Here is a 13,088-nt window from a genome sequence, read left to right on the forward strand (position 1 = left end):
TGACCTATGGTTCTCATTTGTTTTTGGTAGTGGTTTCGAGTGTTATTGAGTTAGTGTGCGTAGTATGTATGTATGTGCTGCTTGCTTGTGTGAGATTGGCTGATTTGATGTCTTCCCTATTATTGTAACCACTGTTGTGGTTTTGGTACACGTCGAATACGTGTAGATTACTCTCAAGAAATTAACCTACATATTTTGAATTTCTATGTTGTAAAATTTATCTTATCATAGATTAATATAATTATAGTATATATTGCTTTTGAGGACATATTTTGCGTGTTATTTAAAGGTAAGTACATCGTGTGAAATAAAATTATTTTTGTGCAGTTTGATTCAGAATGCGAAAGGAGGTATTGTAACTTCATCTGGAAACATTTTTATGGATTCAGATATTGAGGCATTGCAATGTAACTAATTTAAAAATAAAAATTCTTTCATTTCGTACACTTTTCGCTAGCTAAATTTCAGTTATTTCCCTCTATACCACTACCTTAGTGTCTAGCCATATGGCACAGGTAGTGTTGCTGTAGTAATTCCACTGGATGATGAGCCTGCAGTGCCGTGAAAACTAGTTTACGGCATAAAAAATAAATCTATCAAAATTTTAAAAAAAGGACGCCTTGCATATTGTGTCCACGTATACCGCCAGTTTAAAGCGTATCTGCAGTTCACTATCCACAGTGAATATACTGAATTAAAATATTTCTGTCTCCAAGGTAACAGCTGCAAACACTGAATGCCGTTGTAAGATGAACGAAGACAACGATTTAATTCCATTGGCTGCTATCAAAGAGCTCGTAAAGTGCCGCTGGAAAGTGAGCACACAGCTAAATACTTCATTAGCTGCTAAATTTAAATGTGGAGTTGATTGCATGCTCTACTTTAATCGCAGTGAAAGCCGAGGAGAATGTACGTCGAAATTAAAAGCTGCAGTTTTACGGGAATTTCCGGTTGAATAACATACAGCGAAAAAGATGCGTTAATTAGTCAAAAAAAAAGGAAAATATTATTCACGAGACCAGTAACCGTGTAGGAGGAAGATATCACGTGAAATGACGTTTAATAAACCGCTTATAATACAGTTAGTTATGTGTTTCCAATAAATTTATAGTACCTTCAGGTTCTGTTTAGAATTTATCGGCTGGTCCAAATTGAGAGAGAGAGAAATTAAGCTCTCGAGACAGACGTATATCAATTAGAATTTTCATCTAACTTTAAGACAGCAGTTATCTAGCATTATCGTCATAGCATTTCGATGTTGTCACTAATCCATATTTATCAAAAAATTTTCTTTTCCCCATCTTATTGTGTTTCACTTATTACTGTGACAACTTATAATCATTTCAGATTCAGGATAGTTTTTACTTTATTGTACGACTTGCCCTTAACTGCTCCTACATACTTGCCACGTATGTGTGAAACAGAAGCATCTGAAGAGTTTTCTTCTGGCAACTGCACCTCTCTGAACAGCAACTCCGTTGAGTTTATGATTTTTCCGGTATTGTGGACTGGCTTGCACATTATTATCATACCTGGTTAACGATTCCAAGCTAACTTCGTTTACATCTTATGACAATGCCTTTTGGCTCGATTATATGAGCATCATACAGGATTACTTCTGTTTTATTCGGGCACATTTCACCACATTTTAGCGCCTATGTATAAATACGAATTTAACACCATTTCGTAATTTATTGTTTACAAGATGTATTTTGTCCAACAGTTGTACTTAGTTTCCCTCTTCCTTACATCTGAAGATGGCCATTATGGACTGAAACTGATAATGAGAACCTTTTGTGACCATTGAAAGCAAATAATCAAAGATAATCATGTTTGTATTCCAACCAATATAACGACTCTGAATATTTCTGAAGATTATTTTCGAAAGAACACAACGCAAATACAATAAACAATAATAATGAAAAAATATATATTGTCACACTAACGAGGGCTACTCGTAACGTCAGATGAAACGTTTGTAGCCTTACTTACGGCAGGAGCAGATTTACTTCATTGAATTTGTTGAGATAGTATTTGTAGTAGTAGTAGTAGTAGTAGTAGTAGCTTTATTCGTCCGTAGATCTCTTTTTACAAGGATATAAGACATGTCAAAGTATTTACAAGTTTATACCAATTTAAAAAAAACCTAATTCCTATACACATAGATTTACAGACTTCTAGGTGGACACAATCATTAGATTTATTCCTGATACACAGCACTTTTTTACAAATAACTTATTAAATAATGTAATGGCACACTGTTCACTCATCTCTCACTATCAGTCACTGCACACACGATAAACACATCGTTTCATAATACTTCACTCACTACAAACACAAAAACACACGCATTGGTGATCTTTGGGCCATTTTCTGTACCATTTGCTTTTCTGAAAAGTTGAGCCAGCATCCCTCTATAATGAGTGAGATGTTGAGTACATAAAGAGGAAGAGGTGCTAGTATTGTGGTATTCATAGCCTGGGGGCAAGTACTTCTAAAGAAGGAAAAAACGAAAGAAGAAAAACTTAGTGTGAAGGTGTTATGTGGACTGTTGGATGTCTTATAATCACTACTATTAATTATTTCTATAACATTTTTTTAGAAAACCCCTACTCTGTTGTATCTAAGTAATCCTTCAATGTATAAAATGTGTTGCATAACAGGTACTTTTTGCTGTCTTTTTAAATAAGTGTATTTTTGGAATTTCTTTAATCTGTTTTGGTAATTTATTGTACAGTTGTATTTCTTGATAGAAAATGCTGTTTTAAGTTTTATGTTTATTTTTTCTTGGTAAATTTAAATTGAGTCTAGCTCTTGTTCCACTATCATGGACAGAGCTGTTTGTGCAGTAATTACCAATGTTATTTTTGATGTATACAGCTGGCTGGTAAATGTATTCACATGGAGCAATTAAAATCCCCAGTGTTTCGAACATAACTTTACAATGAGCTCGACTACTATTTTTGGTTATTGTTCTAATGGCTCTTTTGTGGAGTTTGAAAATTATGTTCATATTTTGTGCATTTGTTCCCCGAAAGAGAATGCCATAGCTAAGAACTGAGTGTACGAGTACATATGAATTGTATGTAACTAAACGACATTTCATGTTACACACTGTTTTCAAGTACATTTGTGTGGTCACACAACTTTAACTGAGAATCAATATTCATTCCTAGAAATTTTGCATTCGTTATACAGTCTACAGAGGTGCCATCTACATTTAATTTAACATCGTCGATTTTTTCTCTTCAAACTGAAATTCATGGCATTAGTTTACTTTATGTTCAATGTCACTTTATTGCTTATTGACCAATCATTAACTTCTTTTAGGGTTTCATTTGCTTTCTCTCCAAGGAGTTCTCTTGTTTTCTCAGTGACTATAATATAACTGTCATCAGCAAAGAGAATTTTTTCACCATGAGCAACACTACTGGGAATATAATTGATGTATATCAGGAACAATATTGGTCCTAATATGCTACCTTGCGGACCCCCTATATTAATGTAAAGTATTTTGGTTCTGATAGGTGTTTTACTAAATGTTTAGATCTATTTGAAGTATATGATGTCTCTACTCTTTCTTCCCTATCTGCTAGGTATGATCGAAACCAGTCATTAGCTACCCCTCTTTTTCCTGAAGCGTGTAATTTATTTAGTAGAATCTTGTGGTCGACTGTCGCCTTAAAAATATCCAAAAATATGCCTGTGACACACTCATCTTTATCAAGAGCATCAAGTACAAATTTGTGAATTCTACTATGACTGACTCCATATTTTTGCCACTTTAGAAACCGAACTGTGATTCGCTTAAAAGATTGTATTTATTCAGGCAGTTCATTAATCTGTCTTTCACAATTTCTTCTATTATTTTTGCGAATGGAGACAGCAGATGCATATTTGTATGAACATCCCATTGAAAATTCCATTCTTTTACAAGCAATAACGGATAACAAAAAATATAAAACCAACTTTCACACACCGTTTACATATTTTTCAGGTTCGACGCGGACGCCAAGCTTCAGCTAGATGTCATGTTCAGGTTCGCTTCAGGGCAACAGCTGTTCAATCTCTGATGTATGAACCCCTCCCCCCCCCCTCCCCTCATCCTATGCCTATGAAGACCTATGTTTCTGGCTAACGATGAAGTAGAACGAAATATTGGCCTAGACACGCCACAGCGGCAGTAAGTTTCGAAATCAAGAGTAAGGAATGATGCATGCAGATATTTATTAACATGTAGCGCCTCATGTTCCTTGTTGTTCGTAGCTGCTCCTGCTATCCGAAAGCAAGAGGCGGGCAGAATAGCGAATTTTACAGCAGTTTAATTAAAACGGCGGGGTGCAGGTGAAAACGAGAGCCGATGCGCGAATAGAATTGCTATAAAGTAATTACACGTTAATGGCAGATGGCAGGAGAGCCAGGGGCAAAACAAAAAGCCGGATTTTTTTTACGACAACAGTTCCAGCGCCTCCAACGAGTTTCGAACTGTGTTGCAGCTTGTTAACAGATTCGTGCACTGCCGAGTTCCAACTTTGTCTGGAGCAGATTATCATTTTATACACGACACATACTAATTGTACTAGAAAAACATCCGACAAATATCAATAAGAGAGGTGCACTCTAGTTGAAGCCATGTCATATACAAGCAGACACACAAAATACAAATGTGCTACGTAAATTCAATCGAACAACGTATTTACGAGACGTTCAAATCTAATTACACTGCTGGGTTTTAAAATTACTACACCATAAGAGCGGCATTGCTGCAAACATCAGATTGGGATAACGTGTATTACATGTTCAGATATGCAAATCTTTAACAGGAGTAATGCCATATTTACGTTATGCACTTAAAGGCAGGTTATGCAGTGAGCTTCTCACTAGGGTAACCTGCCATACGTCGCTCTCTGATACACTAAAAACTTGGCATCGTGAAAGAAGGGTGAAAATAAAAGGACATCTATTTCGGATAGGGTGCCAGCACTCAATAGCTTTCGAGAAAACGACATTGAAAGTTTCGACACGACTTAATCAGACTACTTCGTAAAACTAAGCCAGTTGGTAAAGCAGTGGCTAAGAGCACAGTTTTAAAATCTGGTGCCGCGTATTCAAATCCAATCTTACTTTTCGCTTCTTTTTTGTTGTCGCTGAAGTATGTCACATCACTGTTTTTTGTGACATCATATAAAATCCACTGGAATTATTTACAAAAGATAAACGTTTCAGATCTTCTTTAAACAGCTTGTGTCGCCTTATAAATTCTTAAGTAATAAACAGTAACTGAAAGTTTAAGCATAAAATTTCTAGTATTTAAACTTTTGCTTTGCATTTTACTTTCTCGGGCATTCATAAAATCATTCAAAGCGTCAAAATACAGAGCATCACGACACGGTGCGAAGATACATATACCACAGTCCCATTTTTCGCGTGAATATCTTTAGGAAAACAATTACGCAATCTGCTGATAATTACGCGGTAAACCAAGAATATAGAAGAATTTTGTCGAAAGTCGGAGCCAGAAGTTAATTGTGAACTAAGGTGTGTATTTTAACTGCGTAGTTTCTCTCTGCAATGTAGCTTTGTTGTGCCGTGAGAGTAGGGCACACCTGTAATAAGCGAATGTAATTCTTCACGAGGCAGAAAAATGGGGTCGCGAGTTTACACAACGGCATACACTTTGGGGGAATTACTTTCAGCGAACACGTCGGTATTCTGATTTCATCGACAATCAGCCCGTAGTATGAGGAGGGATCGCTTTGCTATCCCAAACGTCAATTATGTACATACACGACTCAGTTTTGGCCGGCCGGAGTGGTCGTGTGGTTCTAGGCGCTGCAGTCTGGAGCCGAACGACCGCTACGGTCGCAGGTTCGAATTCTGCCTCGGGCATGGATGTGTGTGATGTCCTTAGGTTAGTTAGGTTTAATTAATTCTAAGTTCTAGGTGACTGATGACCTCAGAAGTTAAGTCGCATAGTGCTCGGAGACATTTCCTTTTACTCAGTTTTTACGTAAGGTCGTGAAACTTTGCCGAGGAAATTATGACTGGTAACTTTGGTGATCTACAAGTTGGTTTCCACGACGGAACGTATGAGGTTCAAGATCGGAGGAAGGACACCATCGGTCGTAAAATTTTATCCTGTTTACCTCGGATCGATGTCAGCTATTGTGAGATAACGCATCTTTGTTATCTGTAACAAAAAGTGGCGCCATGTGGGATGTAAGTAGAAAGAGTCATCATGACTTGGGTATAACTGCACTGAAGATAGCTACACAGTAGCTTAAATCGATCTGCCATAAAGAGATTAAAAATTTACGACCGTTTCCATCCGTCCTCCGCTATTGGATTTTGTGATCTTTCTTCATTTTGTGGCCGTAGCGTGCACAGTCAGATGTCATTCCATTGACTGTTTCATGTCTCTATAAACTGGAGAACCAAACTCTGTCACCAACTTCTTGGAGACAAACGAAAAGTGTTGGCAGCAGTTTTCAGCGAGGTGTTATTTCGTGGCAGTTGTGATTATATAAACTGTTTCTAATAAGGTTGGATATCTTCCTTTTGCCATTAAGTGCGATGTAGTACACGACGTCCCCCGTCAGGCACTTAAGTGTGTAGATGTCATATGAAATATTGATATGAGACACTTCTGTGAAAGCAAAAGAAGAAAGAGACGTAAAATTGGATACGAACACGGGAAGAAAGATGAGAAACTGTCTCGCAAGGGGGTGGCCTAATCCAGCATGTCGAAATATGCCTTTACATTTTTTTTATTCAGGAAGATTACACCGGAAGAAAGACCATGTAAAAATTTATCTACTAAGATGGACTGGAATGTACTTTTAAAAAAATGCTGAAACTTGCCACATTCGTAGCTCGTCAGGCGGTTGGAAAATTATACATCCCTTCAGGAGCTGTAGCAGAATGTGCACACAACACATGGCAGGTGCATATCCTTAGATGGCAGACCATAGGCAGACAGATACCACGGGTCTGTGAGACCGCAATTTGTATCGCGAATTTCCGTTTTCGTTTATAGTTTCCCTGAAATAATTTTCCACAGGTACTATTCAAACAAATCTGCAACTCATTTCATATGCACAATAATTACGTTGCTTTTGCGGTAGCGTAAGTGTTAACAACGGAGATAAAACTGAATTAATATTCATTGTGTTATTACTTATGTAAACAGCGTGCAAATCTGACTGGCCACTGTATAAATGGAATAACGACTTACACGAAGTAACAAATACGTGCCAAAATGTAACTCATGAAACTGTGAAAGAAAATCTACCCAAAAGATTTACTGTACAGGGTGACCACTAAGGTAAGTTACCCCTGTTAATAACCTACATAAAATCATGAAGTTGAGAAAATAATATGAACAACAGATCTTTTGAGGAGTTTTCTGGAAATATGAACCATGTAGCGCTTGTCATGAGAGAAATGCACAGTTACCGATGGAGATCTACGAATGTGGGCCTCTGAACCGCAATTGAGATGAACATTTGCTGATTCCAAGTACTCTTCGACCTGGTTTTCCAGATTCAGGGAATCATTCAATATAGGAAATCGAAAAACAATAAAGTTTACTTAAGGTAAACGTCTAGTGGAGATGCCATTCATTCATAGCCAACATGAAGACGAAGGTTGATGTCATCCCCACATCTGCTGTGTCTAACGCCGATCAGCCAGATTTTGTGAAATATCTGCGAGGAAACCACACCTCATCATTTCAAAGCGAAAAAAGAGTCTGTTGTGCAATCCATTAACACTGTGACATATCCATATGCAATAATGGCGTGATGAGAATGAGTGGATTACCTTTTGTGCAGCTTTACACTTGTCTTCAGGGGCCTCAAGGGATTTTAGGATCAAAAATAAAAAAGCCGGGACCTATCAAAATCTCGAAAAATAAAGAAGTAGAATGTTTAACATTTCATTCGAAACGATTTCTAAACAGTTGCAGAAACTAATTCATTGCTTTTGTTGGACTCTTGGTCGAGACGTAATGACAGCTCTGTCTTTCAAGAAGACCACGAACAGATTGTTGATATAATTCAGATTCCACTCAGAACAACAAATTTGAATCTCGATAAAGAAGTCTTTTGACTGTGGGAGGAATTTTTAAGGATTCTATCAGACAGTATAATTTGCTAAAGTTCACATCATTTGACGTTTGCCAGGAGAGAGATATCCTTAAATTTCAGTCATTTGTGCCTTGTAAGTTTGCTTCGGCACTTTTTGTAAATTACTGTAAGTATGTTCGGCATGGAGCACAATAAGCAGATAACTGCCAAGACCGTTTCTTTCTACACCGTAACTAACAATCACTGTGACGTACCTGAAAGCATTAATTTTTCTTTCGTTAGGCGTGTCTGCCGCAACAAAATTGTTTGTTTTCATCATTAAAACGACACTTCATTTTATTGCGACGACTATGGGGAATAAACAAGGAACTGTTTTGGTATTACTAAAATATACATTATTCAAACATTATTGGAAGAACTGTGCTACAGAAATAGTTATAAAATGGTGTGTGTGCAAGAAATATTTCATTTCGATAGGTTAAAGTCACTATTGATCACTGCTTTGTTTTATTTTGCTATGATATGAAATAATTTAGCTGTCGATACGACTTGTCTTTTACTCAAAATATTTGGGATACGTGGCGTACTCTTTAGACGCTTAAAATTCACATCTGTCTCTCCGGATACTAGCACTACGTGGCTCTATGTACTCTTGTCGCGGCTAACAGCGCGCTATGCAGCAAGAACTATACAAACCGCTGTTATAAGAGATTTTTTGTGACACAGAAACGAGTAGCTTAAACTATTTTTAAAAAACACTTGCAGCGTGAGTGAGCAACTAGAATTATTCCTACATAAAAATTTCCACCCTCCGACACACCTGGTTTTATGTCAGTCGAGTTTCCTCATGAAGTAGTGTTGAAACTTTGGCCATCAGCTTCGCAGAAATTAATGTGTAATGGCGCCTAAGCAAAATAGGTGTTACTTTATTTTAATCCTTCTCTCACCCTGCCAACTTTCGCCTGCTTTCGGCTGTATCGGAGATCCACCTATGGCGAGTTCTTCTTGTCGAAACTCTCATCTGAATGTTGTTTCTTTGTGAGAAAGTTGTTCTGTGCCTTGTGTAAGTAGGAAAATCATCAAACAACACGTGTAATACGAGGGTGTGGTGAAAAGTAATGGCTCCGAGATTTATGTGTGAAAATTGTCAATTAGAACAAATTTTATTAAGATTCTACATCTTTTTCTCTTCATGTCTACTTATTTACTTCTTAACATAATCACCCTGACGGCGAACACATTTCTCCCTTCGAGAGACGAGTTTGTTGACATCGTTATTTTAGATTCTTTGACATCGTTGACGGAGCCACAACCTCACCTCTGTGTTTGGAGCGTTCCGTCACTACCAAAGCGTAGTCCTCGAAGGTGTTCTTCAAGTTTAGGAAAGAGGCTAAAATCAGATGGGGCCATATCAGGACTGTATGGAGGATGATCGATGAGAGTGAAGCCAAGACGTCGGACTTGTAGATCTCAGAGCGCTCGCGTGTGTTCTGACACCATCTTGCTAAAGGGGAAGATACACCATGTGTGGACGAACTCTCCAAAATCGTGCTTTGAATTTTCTGTGGGTCTCGCAGTACCTTGCAGAGTTTCTGGAGATGAGTTTGAGCATGAATAATGCAACAGACCATGAATATCTCAGAACACTGTGTACGTAAAACCCGGTTGGCAAGTACTCAGAGAGTGCGGAGGATAAGTTTACGATTGTGGATGGGGGCGTAAACAGTTACTGTGAGCTGCACAATCAAACACACAACTTTATTTTCTAAGAACCACTTATTTACATATTGCTTTAAAAGATCACAGTTAGACAATACGGCTGAAGGCCTAGTTAAAGAACACTTGAGATGCTTTCTGCGCTGATGGTCCAAAACCACACCAAAAACAACAACGACTGAAGGCCTGGCTTAGAAATCAAAAGCAGTTAAAATAGAAGATAAAATTTAAAAAAAGAAACATGCAATTGAAAACAATTAGCGGCTGAAGGCCTAAACAACACGTCTGAAGGACAACTATAATTAATATACATTAATAAACAATTTTTTTCTAACCAAGAAATTTCTTTCAAAACTTACAACAGAATGGCCGAAAGCCTAATTAAAGATATATACACTTATTGCACAGCTGAAGGCCTGAAACAAATATGAAACAACGGCTGAAGGCATGAGCAACAAGTCAGACAAACAATTTAAAATAATCCCCTTACTACTTATTAAAAAAAATTTCCTTTAAAGAATACACATGGCTGAAGTCCTTATTAAGAGGGATTCACGTAAATCCTCGTCTGAAGGCCACACATAACACATCGAACAACTAACGGTTTCGAGCCTGGATTACACACAATTTCAGATAGAAGAAATTTTATGAAAAAAAATCGTTCAAATGGCTCTGAGCACTATGGGACTTAACATTGAGGTCATCAGTCCCCAAGAACTTAGAACTGCTTAACCTAAGTAACCTAAGGTTATCACACACATCCATGCCCGAGGCAGGATTCGAACCTGCGACCGTAGCAGTCGCGAGGTTCCAGACTGAAGCCTAGAACCGCTCGGCCACACCGGCCGCCTCACACACAAGGTAAACACTGTTGAATTCCCATAGATAGGGAAAACATGGCAGACAATTGAGGCTGTTGTGTAGGAGCTCTAAGGATGGCACTGGGTACACAACGGTATCACCTCCAGTTCGCATAGCTAGTAGTTTGGACAGCATCTGTTACATTTTCACGCGTGCGAAAACAAGAGCGCTCCTCAAAAGCGCCTGTCTCTTAAATCGTCGGCGTATGTTAACTACTACTCTTGTTAACAGTAGATGTACTCGCTGTCACAGCACCGTCCAAGAGGAAACTTCAGCTGATCTACGAAAGACTGTCGGTAATACTATTAATGTGTTCACTCAAGAACAATGTCTAACGATAGCACTTCTCAGCTCTGTCTCTACTAGACCGTGCTGGTACTATGTTTTTTAATGCTCGAATAAGAAACTACTCCATAAACACATACATCCCCGCCACGGGCGCTTAACAGATACACGTACGACACAGTCCTCATACACCACGAGGAAACGTGTGATTGTATACTGAGGCTACAATGCCATACCGCTCTTTCTAATACGGCTTAGTTTACTAGAGTGTATGGGCCCAAATTTGGATATAGCTTAGTTAATAAATAGATTTCCACTACTTTACTCACTTAAATATCACAACTTATACACTAGTGGCATTGCAGATAGAGATATACAGTAACGAGCACCTGCCTCACATACTCTGCCTCGCAGCACCCGCTATCGGCCTGACAATTGTAGCGACGCATGGTGAACTCCTCGAAATACCGATAGTATTGAGGAAGCTACAAGACCCTTTCCATTCTTCTAAAGAGTAAATCGCCGTCTGACTGTGTATTACTGTATTTACACTGGTGACCTGCCCCAACCTCTCTTGGGCGATTCAGCCATTCTATAAGCATATCGTGGAGCTGCAATACCATCTAACATGATCAGATCGCTTCGGAGTGTAGTGCGTCCGACATTTTTCAAGTGGTATATAGAGTGGACCCATTAGGGTTCACTGAAAACCATTCGACGACATTAGAATGTGATCCTAAGCACCGAAGAGTGTTTATGCAATTTTCAACCCTCCTTTTTCTCGTCCTGTTCTCGTGCGATCACGGGGGTGGGGGTGTGTACATTGACATGTACGTGAATCAAATGGCAAAGGGTCGCTCTAAGACCTTCCAGTTCGACATCACCCTCGGTGCAACCTGCGCACCTTTGCTGTTGTACACTTCAGAAATGTACCTGTACAGACATTTGGACACCCACTCACCCGAGCGTGGGTGCGCTGCTGCTCTAGCGTCTGAGGGTACACGTGCGGAATCTACAGGGAGCCGAAGGGGCTTTTAGAGTGCGGCAGCGAAGCTGCGCAGGTAGCACAGGAGGAAAAACCTTTGCCGTTTTATTCACGCTTGTGTCAGTGATGCACTCCTTCTCCTCCCCCCTCCCCCCCCCCCCCCCGCCTCACCCCCTTTCCCGCACGCGGTTACGCTGCTAGAAGGCCCGAGAAAGGAGGTCTGAAAAGGCATTAACAACCTACATTCGAATTTCGACGAACGGTTTTGGGCGGTCCCTAGTGGTTCCATCCCGCAATTTTTGGAGTCATTACTTTGGACTGGTTCGATGTGGCCTGCTAGGAATTTCTGTCCTGCGCCAACCTCTTCATATCAGAGCAGCAATTGCCATGAACATCTTCAATTGTTTGCTGAAGCAGGTATCTTTCAAACGTTTCGTCTTCTTAAAATATGTAATACTAGATGACTTTTCGTTGTTACACGCCATCTACTCAGCCGTTGTTCGCTACACGTCACCCTTACAGTAATACCAAAAAAATGTGGTTTTTTCCCGAAATTGCACACTTCCTGCTGTCTAGATGAAAGACGACTTCTACTTTTCTAGTTACGCAGTGGAACACTGTTTTTTTAGTTGACAGATTAGTTTGTTCATAGTAAGATATGTTATCCTCTGGCTGCCGTAGTTGCGGCGGATCCGAACTATTGACACCTGCACACTTACATAGTGCTGGGTGGCCCCAGTGTTCGTCATGTGACGACATCTCAGATACATTTCTTTTTTGTGTACCTTCACTTTTGTAACATAGAAATAACAGACTAAACACATATTTATAAAAAACCAACCGTAGATCTTAACGCGTTGGTGTGGATTACGTGATACAGATAGCTATACGGCAGCTGCTACCGTACTGTGGGGGATCTGTGTACCTGACAGGTTAACGTATGTTGCCTGAAAACGGGCAGCAGCCTTTCCAGTAATTGCAGGGAGAACAGAACGATTGACTGATCTGACCTTGTGACATTAACCATTAAGGCATTGCTAGACTTGTTCCGCGAAATTCAAAGCGGGGAGAAACTACTAACTTTAACATTTCCATCTGTAATTATGTGAACTTTGATTTAAATTCTGTATATGATATTCAAGAGCAAGAGCTAT

This window comes from Schistocerca americana, chromosome 1 (genome assembly GCF_021461395.2).
Source record: "Schistocerca americana isolate TAMUIC-IGC-003095 chromosome 1, iqSchAmer2.1, whole genome shotgun sequence".
NCBI classification, from domain to species: Eukaryota; Metazoa; Arthropoda; class Insecta; order Orthoptera; family Acrididae; genus Schistocerca; species Schistocerca americana.